This window comes from Danio rerio, chromosome 15, assembly GCF_049306965.1.
Source record: "Danio rerio strain Tuebingen ecotype United States chromosome 15, GRCz12tu, whole genome shotgun sequence".
Taxonomy (NCBI): domain Eukaryota; kingdom Metazoa; phylum Chordata; class Actinopteri; order Cypriniformes; family Danionidae; genus Danio; species Danio rerio.
The window spans coordinates 39,847,289-39,859,307 of NC_133190.1; the positions used below are offsets into that span (position 1 = coordinate 39,847,289).

General features: G+C 31.2%; 1 protein-coding gene and 1 long non-coding RNA gene across 2 annotated transcripts in view; one reads left to right on the top strand and one right to left on the bottom strand.

Moving 5' to 3' along the window:
• aplp1 (amyloid beta (A4) precursor-like protein 1) overlaps positions 1-12,019 on the top strand; it is a 124,787-nt gene that overhangs the window by 37,106 nt on the left and 75,662 nt on the right. The gene's annotated exons all lie outside the window — the stretch shown is intronic.
• The window catches only part of LOC137487777 (uncharacterized), a 38,592-nt gene continuing 28,953 nt past the window's right edge, over positions 2,381-12,019 (bottom strand). Inside the window, exon 6 of the long non-coding RNA XR_011006503.2 lies at positions 2,381-4,478. This is a non-coding gene — a long non-coding RNA (uncharacterized lncRNA). The remainder of the gene's footprint in view (positions 4,479-12,019) is intronic.

The following is a 12,019-nucleotide window of genomic DNA, read 5'->3' on the forward strand; positions in this document are numbered from 1 at the left end:
TCTTCCTCATGGGCCAATCATAGGCATTTAGTGCCGGAAAAAGAATTGAACCGTTCATCTCTCGAGTCCTCGAGTTTGAGTCATTCTGTCACGTGATGAACGAACAACTAAAGAACCGGAAGACTTGAAAGCTGAACTAATTATCATGGCTCCTATTGACTCAGACTGTGTACTTTGGTTAAGATTATATGTGACTGTCAGTGTGACGTGAACGAACCACTGACATTTGAAGACATGAAGAGTTGAGCTGAGCAAAGAGACAGCAATACCTTAGACAAAAAGCAGGTAAACATTGAATTATTATTTTGTCCTTCTTATAGTATTCTATTTATGACTTATTTGTCATGTGATCAACCTTTTGGGCTAGTTGTAGATGTGTTTGGAAGCAATTTGTAACATTTTATTTAATATTTTAGCAAATTGAACCAAATGAACGAAATGACTCGAAAAAAGATTTGTTCATCTCAATGAATGAGACTCAAAGATCCGAGTCAGTAAAATTATCCGATCTTCCATCACTACTTTATACCACATCACACAAAAACCTCAAAACTTAATGAAATCCTGAGTGGGCTTGACAAACCACCTGTTGAAACACTTTCTTTCCGTATGCACCTGGCACTTTACTTAAACTCCATCTTACAAGGACTCGATAAGAAAAACAATGCTTACTTGTAAATGTAGCGCAAATCTTATTGCACAATGTTCTTGTTTTGATCAACCTTAAATACATCCTTTGCACAATATCTTGCAGAATATTGTTCTGTATGGCACAATAAAGTATGGTCTGTCTTAGATTATGTGTATAGTTAACTATGTATAGTAAATGTATAGCTAGTATTATTAGATTACCACTCTGGGTATATCAGTTATGTATAGGTTTAAAATAGCTCTTAGTGTTGTGATCTTATTTAAAATTATGTATATTTATTTAGCACTCTGGTCCTGCGAGACATGACATTTCATTCAACTGTATGTCCACAAATGTAGAGGAATGACAATAAAGCTCCACTTGACTTGACTTGATATATTCGAAATATTTGTTTTGGATCTAGTTTACATTTGGCTGTGTAAGCTACAGTATATCATCAAGGTGTATTAATTACAGGCCGTATTTTGAACCTAATCATAAAATCTCATATGAAAACATTTGAATCATTATTCAGGTTTTTGACATCAAGACTGCAGCATTCAGTAGATTGTGTTGGTCATTCTGGAAAAGAGCCGCTGAGTCTGTGCTTTTTAATTTGCAGATTGGCAGTGGAAAGATCCATTGGTGCCTTAAATTGCTTGCAGTCTCTGACTAATTTTGTCCAATTTTGCTCTTGATTTGCATGAAATGAGACTAAATGTCAAGGATTGTACAAGTATGGTTGTTTGTTTGTGTATTTAATAAGATTTTCTTATGAAAAGCGAGGAGATTAAGAACAAATTGTGTTTTGCTTATGCTGCTTGGATTTACAGTGACGTAGGTTTTCTGAGTATAGGCCACATTCTTATGGAAGAGCTTTCTGATAAAGACATTCCATCAAGCAATCAGACATGTGAATTTGGGAATAAAACAAAGGTTTAGTTTGGTTATAAAACATATTGCATTTGGCATCATGAACTATCAGTGTAATAGTGCTTGGTTAATAATATTGTTACATAATTCACTGTTAAAATATGCTTACATGCTCTACCATCCAAAAAACAAAAAACAAATATTAGACTCAGCAAGGCTATGTAAAGTGTTGTAAAATTAGTAATAATGTGAAATATGATTTCAATTTAAATTGATATATTTAAAAATCTTATTTATTCCTGCACGCATTGAATTTTCAGCAATTACAATTTCTGGTAAAACAGCAAAATCTAATGTCATATTTTTGTGGAAACTATATTCCAACTTAAGTTAAGTTTGTTTGTTTTATGAATAAATATATATATATATATATATATATATATATATATATATATATATATATATATATATATATATATATATATATATATAGTTAATCAAATATAAATATATATATATATATATATGTTATTAATCAAATATATATATATATATATATATATATATATATATATATATATATATATATATATATATATATATATATATATATATATATATTTGATTAATATAATTATTTAATATAAATGTCTTTACTTTGATCAATTTAATGCACCCGTGTTGAATAAAAGTGTAAATTCCATTTACATAAATTTTTTTATTAATATATGATATAATATTTCACTAATATTTATGTGCATTAATATGTTTTGCAATATTTAATGCGTAATCAAATTGTAATGTTTATTAATATATGATATAACATACCACTTTGTAGGGAAAAAAATCAGTTTAAATGAATATACATTAACAGTACATTTAAAAATCCATTTATTTGTATTAATACATGCAATAAAAATATTAATAATACTAATAATATAAAATAATAATATCCACAAGTCACACTGCAATATATGCAATGTTATTTCTTCTGAAGGTAAAAGCAAAACAATATTTTGACTTGATCTATGAATTAGAAACAAGACAATAAAATATTTTGCCATGTGATTATTTACTTTCTCTACCTGAGTACTGTTAAACTCCCCAGAAAACTGCCCAACCATCTTGTCAACCTATATTCATATCGCAATATTTATTGCAGAAAAATTAAATATTGCAATATCAAATTTCATCAATATCGTGCAGCCCTAACCCAAACTATATAGAATATCTCTCTTGTCAGTTTTCTCTGGGCTGATTTGTGCAATCTTGTATTTGTCTATGTAGGCATTTTTTATTATAACGCTTTAACCTGAAATCATCCAATAACAGAAACCCACTGCAGTGTCTTCTTCTGTACACCAAACACAAGTTCAAGTTCACACCTACTGCATCATCTGATCTATAACACACACATGTTCCTCATGCAAAAGAGATCCAGAGAGAACAGAAGCACCTCCCGCATACAAACCCAACAGATGTGCTAAGTGTGGAGAAAAAATACAAAGCCAGAGTATGGAGACAGATCAGTCTGATTATATGTTTACAAAATTAATTTTATTTACAATTCACATTTGCAAAATTCTATTTTTAAATATGCAAATCCAACTGCTAAATTCAAAACACATTTCATAAATGTGCAAATTCAATTCATGAATTTAAAACACAATTGAAGAGTTCATATGCAAAAACTTATAGGTGCCATCTAAAATTTTCTTTTAAAATAAGCATTTTTCTCAGGCTTCTGTCTATAGGTTGACTAATTTCATATTTATGGCAAAGAATAGCTTATTTTCATTGCCTTTAAAGGGAAATAACTGAACATAAACATTGGAGCCTTTTAGATGGCACTGAAAACAGTATGCGTATGAACTCTTCAGTTCATAAATATACAAATCCAATTCGTAAATTCAAAACTCAGTTTGTAAATACGCAAATCAAATTTGTAAATTCAAAACACAATTCGTAAATATGCAAATTCAATTTGTAAATTCAAAACTCAATTAATAAATACACAAATCCAATTTGTAAATTCGAAACTCAATTCATAAACACGCAAAACCAATTCGTAAATTCAAAGCTCAATTTGTAAATACATAAATCCAATTTATAAACTCAAAACTCTATTTGTAAATACACAAATTCATTTAGTAAATTCCAAAAACTATTTATAAATACGCAAATTCAATTTGTAAATATGCAAAATTGAGTTTGTAAATTCCAAAAACAATTTATAAATACACAAATCCAATTCTTAACTTCAAAACCCAATTTGTAAATATGCAAAATCCAATTCGTAAATTCCAAAACAATTCATAAATCTACAAATCCAATTTATAAACTCCAAAAACAATTCATAAAAGCAAATCCAATTCATAAATTCAAAACACTTAATAAAAACGCAAATCCAATTTGTAAATTCCAAAAATAATTCATAAAAACACAAATCCAATTTGTAAATTCAAACACAATTCGTAAATATGCAAATCCAATTTGTAAATTCAAAACACTTCATGAAAACAAGCAAATCCAATTCGAAAATTCCAAAAACAATTCATCAATACATCCAATTCTAAATTCAAAACATAATTCATACATGAACACATCTCATTCATTTGGGGAAATATTTATGATTTTTACTTGAATTCACAAACTGGGTTTTAAATTTAATATTGGATGTGTATTCATGAGTTGTGCTTTGTATATGTGAATTGTGCTGTGCATGTATGATCATGCATATGTTTGCAAATGTATCATTTTTGAGACTGATCTGGCTCCATATGCAGGAGTGCAGAAGAAAAGAAACGAGGGTGTAATGAGGATGAACGTGACATGCAAATGAGCACGAAATCTCAAGGAAAAACCCGACTGTGCAGAAACATTATTAGAGGCGTTTGAAAGGCCAGCGGGAACCATTCAGATGTTGCAGGACTGTATTCATTTTACACACGGCCGGCTGCTGCAGCAAAACAACCTTGGAGAAAAAGAGCATGAATCACAATAAGCCCCCATGTGGATGGCACATTGTCCTTATGCAGGGGGGGAGAAAAATGGAAACAGGGAACAGACATGCATGTTTTTCTTGTTTGTGTGTGTGAGGAGGTGTTGACATTTGCTGTCCGTGTACAGGTGCTTCTCTTTAAGGAAGTCTGAAGAGAATCGGCATAAACAAATTAGCTTTACTTCCACTTGTCTTCCAATCCATGTGTGCGTGTGTTTGTGTTTGCTACATTTTCCCAGGGTACTGTCAAATACAATACATCCTACTGTAATTAAGAACATACTTGTAGATCTTTTATCATTTATATCTTGGCCTGTTTTAAAACGGAATGTGTCTGAGATCAATTCTGAGCTTTGCATGTTCATTTTAAAATACTATTCTCTTACTGGACAGTAACAATTTTAATATTCTAATAGTTTCCTTTTTATTTACCCTAATTTATTTAATTTGTTCAAATTTCTTCAGCTTAGTACCTTATTTATCAAAGATCGACACAGCAGAATGAACCACCAACTATTCCATCATAAGTTTTAAGCAACGGATGCCCTTCCAGGCACAACCCAGTACTGAGAAACACCCATACACTCTCACATTTATACATACGCATACACTACAGCCAATTTTGCTCATCCAATTCACCTATACTGGAGCACCTGGGTCAACCTTCTTGCTGTGAGGTGACAGTTCTAACCACAGAGCCACTGTTCTGACTTAAATTATTTATTTGTTCAAATTAATTATAATTGTATTGTAAGTTACTTTAATCAATTGTATGTAGCTTTGGACAAAAGTGTCTGCTAAATGACTAAATGTAAAATTTCATTTTCTATAATTTTTATTATTAATATGCATTTATACACACAGTTGTTGACAATTATTAGTCATTCTTTTAAAAATATTTTCCAACTGATGTTTAACAGAGCAAATTCTCGCTTTTTTCTAAAGAAAGTCTTCTTCTTTTTTACTTTGGCTAGAATACTGTAGTGTGAAAAAAAATAAAAAAATTCCAAAACAATTCATAAATCTACAAATCCAATTTATAAACTCCAAAAACAATTCATAAAAACAAATCCAATTCGTAAATTCAAAACACAGTTCAAAATAAGCAAATCCAATTCGTAAATTCAAAACACAGTTCAAAATAAGCAAATCCAATTCGTAAATTCAAAACACAGTTCAAAATAAGCAAATCCAATTTGTAAATTCCAAAAACAATTCATAAATACACAAATCCAATTCTTAAATTCAAAACACAATTCGAAATAAGCAAATCCAATTCGTAAATTCCAAAAACAATACATAAAAACACAAATCTAATTCATAAATTCAAACACAATAAAAAAAAAAGCAAATCCAATTCATAAATTCAAAACACTTAATAAAAACGCAAATCCAATTTGTAAATTCCAAAAACAATTCATAAAAACATAGCTTTGGACAAAAGTGTCTGCTAAATGACTAAATGTAAAATTTCATTTTCTATAATTTTTATTATTAATATGCATTTATACACACAGTTGTTGACAATTATTAGTCATTCTTTTAAAAATATTTTCCAACTGATGTTTAACAGAGCAAATTCTCGCTTTTTTTCTAAAGAAAGTCTTCTTCTTTTTTACTTTGGCTAGAATACTGTAGTGTGAAAAAAAAATAAAAAAATTCCCCCTTACTGATTTCTGCATGTTTGTCACACTTTAATATTTCAGTTCATTTAAAAAAAAAAATTTAATTAGTCAAAATAACACAAGTAAACACATCATGCAGTTTTTAAATGAAGGTTTTTATCATAAACAAACGCCAAAACTACATAATCCTGCATGAAAAAGTGTTTAATTTAAAAAGCGTTTATGGTTTATCACACCTGAATTTAATTTCTCTAGCCACACTCAAGCCTGATTACTGCCACACCTGTTCACAATAAAAAAATCACTTGAAAAGGACCTGCCTGACAAAGTGAAGTAGACCAAAAGATCCTCAAAAACTAATAAGTAATGCAGAGATGCCAAAGAAATATGTTGTCCAATGACTTAACTAAAATCAGCTAACCTAATTATCCTATAAATTCATTTGTTCATTCATTTTCTTTTCGGCTTCCGGGGTCACCACAGCTTGTCGTTTTACGCAGCAGATGCCCTTCCAGCCGTAACCCATCTCTGGGAAACATCCACACACTCATTCATACACACTCATACTACTCATATACTACGGACAGCTTACCCTATTCACCTGTACCGCATGTCTTTGGAGTGTGGGGGAAACTAGACCACCCAGAGGAAATCCACACGAACGCGGGGAGAACATGCAAACTCCACATAGAAACGCCAAATGACCCAGCGACCTTCTTGCTGGGAGGCGACAGCACTACCTACTACTCTACTGTGTCGCCCCTATTCAATAAATGAAGCCTTTAAATTGCACTTTAAGCTGAATAGAGTATCTTAAATCTTAAAGCTGAATCAAAATATCTCGTAAAAATTGTGTACTGATGACAATTAGTTATTTACTTATTAAAACTATTATGTTTATAAATTTCTTGAAAAAAAAACTCTAATAAACATTATTTGTATATGTTATTTAGGCATGTATTTATTTAATTGTGAATTTATGCATTCATTTGTATATGTATTTTAGGGATACTATATACTTTACATTAAAATGCTAAATGTAAAAAAACCTTGATCTTTAGATCTTTAGTTGCTCAAACAAAGATGTGTTTAGTCTCAAAGGTCTTGTCGTAGCTGAATTTACACAAACCCTGCTCAGAGAGAAGTCAGAGAGACCATTTTATGGGGGTAAATGTTTGATTTCACAGATGAAGTCCATGTTTTTGGACTGAACAATTATTCAGGGGATTAGAGTTTAGGATATCCACCAGACGCAGATGAAAGTAATTCACTTGATGACTGTTATTTTCCTCTGTTTCATTTAACAAGCTGAATTTCACAAATCGCTCCTTAAACATGCGTATTAGATTCAGTGCACGCACCTGCCTTGAAAGAAATGGTAAAATAATAATCTTTATCCTTTCCAATCCAATTCTCATGCCATTCAATAATCAGCTATAATCTACAGAGAAAAGTGAGCGATTCCAAAAAAAAAAAAAAAAAAAACCTAAACAGACTGTGGGTGCAAGAATAAAAGTAAATTTTATTCACAAATATGCTATTTTCCTATGCTATTTCCTAAAAATTATTTTTTATTATTTATTTTTCAAATTGTACTTTTCTTAAGGTTATTGCTTGTTTTATCAGGGGTTGCCACAGTGGAAAGAACCACTAATATTATTTTTATTTAATAAATTTTATTTTAAAAAAAATATTTAATTTAATTGATTTTATATTTTATTTTATTTTATTTTTAATTTAATCTGATTTTATTTTCATTTTTTATTTTATTATTATTTTTTTTTTTCCATTTCATTTCATATTTTTTATTTTATTTTATTTTTTATTTTATTCCCTGATTCATCATGGGTCGCCACAGTGGAAAAAACACCCATTATTATTACAATTGTTATTTTTATTTTATTTTTGTTTTATTTGTTTGTTATTTTGATTTATTTTATACAAATATGCTATTTCCTTGTAAAAAATATCATTATTTTATACAAATATGCTATTTCTTAAAATTTATTAGTCACATGTACATGTAAAATTTAGTTTTAACTTCTGTGTTTTTAACACATTATGGGCAGAAAATAGTAGGATAATAAGTACAGAGTAGAATAGTAGGATTATAAGTGTACATTTTCAATCACATGATAAATAAGCTAAATTGAAAAAAAATCACCTTTAAAGTTTAATTGCTAAAGTCCAATTGAAGTGCTTGGCAATGCACATTGCTAATCAGAAATTAAGTTATAACACATTTACAGAAGAAAATTTACAAAATGTCCAAAAAAAAAAAAAAAATATATATATATATATATATATATATATATATATATATATATATATATATATATATATATATATATATATATATATATATATATTATTGATTAATATTCATATGTACTTAGAATTTAGTTTTATTATGGGCATTTTAACACTTGTTTGAAAGCAGAAGAGAGCAAAAACTAGTATGAACGTAAGTGGAAAATGTAAAAAAGCACAAATATTGAAATGAAAAGCACGCGTCAGCTTTGCTCATCAGCCGAAATGGATAAATCGCTCTTTAAACATGCACATTAGCCTTCAATGCACGCACCTGCCTGGAAAGAAATGGCAAAATATCATCTTTATCCTTTCAAATCCAATTCGCATGCCGCTCGCCGATCCGCAATAACCCGCAAAAAAGAAAAGCGAGCGATTCCAAGCAGGATTAGTGATTTCACAGTGGTTTGAACGCCACGTCTTGCTGGCAAGCTTTCAGATGGCAGACGCACTGATTTGTTCTGGCAGAAAACGCAGAACGAGTGAGATGCATTAAATGAGTATAAGAGGTGGATGGAAACATATGTGCGGCTGATAACAAACATATCCCATCATGCAGTTAAATTCATAATTATTAGTCCTCCTCAATTATTAGCCCCCCTGTATATTTTTTCCCCATTTTTTGTTTAATGGAAAGAAGTTGTTTCAGCACATTTCTAAAGTTTTAATAATTCATCTTTAATAACTGATTCAATTTATCTTAGCCATAATGACAGTGAATAATATTTTACTGCATATTTTTCAATATACTACTATTCAGCTTAAAGTGACATTTAAAGTCTAAAGCAATGAAAAGAATATAGCTTAAGGGGGCTAATAATATTGACCTTAAAATGTTTTTTGAAAAAAGTAAACTGCTTTTATTCTAGTCGATAAAACAAATAAAACTTTCACCAGAAGAAAAAAAATATTATAGGAAATACTGTGAAAAATTATTTGCTCCTTTGAACATCATTTGGGAAACATTTGAAAAAGAATAAAAAATAAATAAATAAATAAAATAAAATAAAAATCACAGGAGGGCTAATTATTCCGACTTCAACTGTATATCTTGTGTTGATTCTAGAAACATTAAGTGCTTTCACACCTGCCTTATTTAGTTTAGTTGAATCGCACTAGAGTTTGTTTTCCCTCTTGGGGCCCTATCATACACCCGGCGCAATGTGGCGCAAGGCGTGGCGCAGTAGTCTTTTGGTAGTTTCAGCTTGGCGCAAGAGTCGTTTTGAGGCGTTGCGCTACGCTGTTTAAAAAGCAAATGCATTAGCGCTCATATGTGCGCCCATAGGCGTTCTGGTCTAAAAAGGTTCTGAAGCGTACTGCTGGCGCGTTGCTATTTTGAGAAACTAAAATAGATTTTTCAATAGGCCAAAACAAACCTGGTCTAAACTCCAGCGCAGAGTTGCGCCTCGCTTACACACTGCTTAATACGCACAAGAGAGCAATAGGCAAATATCTTTACATATGAAAATTTTTTTATATTAAGGATATATATAGTATATAATAGGAATATATATATATATATATATATATATATATATATATATATATATATATATATATATATATATATATATATATATATATATATATAGGATATAAATATAAAGGATTAAAATATTACAAAACATACTATTTTCTAGCCTACAAAAATATGAAAAACCACTGCTTTTATGCCTTCTTCATCTCGGGAGGCTTTTTCAATTTGCTTTTGTATATTGTTATTATTATCAGCAGTATTATTTATTATATCCATATTTATATTTGTTTAATAAAAACAAGCTTAGATTTGCCCACCTGTCAAGTTTTAGACCATATGGGGCTACAGCATGTGTAGGATATAACTCAGGTTTTTGAGCACACTTCATTATTGTTGTTCATTTATTAATTTCCTGGAAATTAGAACTGAATTTAGAAATATATAAAAACGAATATTTGTGCTTAACAAATGCAATGAATTATTTATAGACTAATTGATGTCTGTGCGTAAAGGTTTCCTTATCCACTAGAGCGAAAGTGAAAGTAGATCGATTATCTCTCATTCTTGAGCGATAGATGCTCTGTTTAACAGTTTTCTGTTAAAAAAAACTGTTAACTGTTATTTTTTTGCTAGTAAAAGGCTCAGTTTTTCCACTTAGACTTACTTTACGTCATGTAAATAGCAAATGTGCGTATGGCGCGACGCAGCTGGCTCTTAAAGGTAATGGGAGATAAGACTCTAATTGGTTTATTCTAAAAACACACCTATAAATCATTAAGAGAAAAAACCAACCCTTTTAGACCATGCGCCATGGCGCAAAGCGAATTTTACCCGTCCTTAAATTAGCAAAAATGCGTTCTGACACGCCCTGAAGTGTTTGCGCCCTGTGTTTTGTGCTCTGCGCATGGACCGTCAAAATAGAGCCCTTGGTGTGGTTCATTTGGGCAGGTGTGAATGTAGCAATCGTACTCAAAAGTGGACCAAAAAAGCATACTGAGACCTCCTTGAAGAGGAGCGGTTCATTTGTGGTGAGAACATGATCCGAACTAGAACAGACCCAACCGCAAAAAGTACTGCACCTTTTTGGACTAATCCAGCTGCCGTAGTCAGACATGCTGTGCATTACGGTATGTGGAGGAAAAATATTTGTTGACAGCGCTTTGCCAACAATTTTAAACAGAGAGAAAGAGAGAGAGAGAGAGAGAGAGAGAGAAAAACATTACCTGATGGATCGTTGATAATATTTCCGGAAGATGGCCAGTGTCCACACTGTAAAAAATCAGTAATTTTACGGTTTATTTCTGGCAGCTGGGGTACTGGGAAAAAACATAACAGGTTACATAACAGCCCTTAAATTACAGAAATATACCGTAAAATAACAGACATTTAAGTACAGAAATTTCCTTACATTTTTCTAATCCAACAGCTGTTATTTTACGGTAAATTTCTGTAATTTAACGGACGTTATTTAACTTTTTTTTTAGCACACCAGCTGCTGGAAATAGACCTAAAAACACAGATTTTTTTTACAGTGTAGTTTAGCTAAATTAATTGACGCCTCCTCCTGAAGTGATTTGTGATGCGCCTTCGCTGTTTGCAATGCATTGAAACGTTGCTTTCCAGCCACAACCGCGCTTCATTCTCGAAATGTAGTTTGTCTAAAGTGACGTATACAAACTATATAGTATACTATGAGCAGGGATACAATCAGCCAGTGCAGTCATCCCTCCATAGTAAAAAGCGACATTTTGTGTCTGCCAGTTTACGGGAGTTCTATTGGAATTTTCCCACACATTAATTCTGATCAATCGAAAAGCAAATTAGGAAATACAGTCAATTACATCTGGCCAATGAGTGACGTGGATGGTCACATGACTGCATTTTGGTTCTTTTTACCTGGTTTGGACCAAAGCAATCGATGTGGTGTGAAAAAGACCCAAAAACGACAGAAAGATGCTACAATGTATCATTTGGTGCCCTTGGTCCAGACCAAATTAACCGAACCACAGATATGAAAGCACCCATAAAGACTGAAGGGTGTTTAAGTGTAGTGGTAGCTCTGTAAATCCAGCAGATATTGTCTAGGGAGATTATGTCACAGA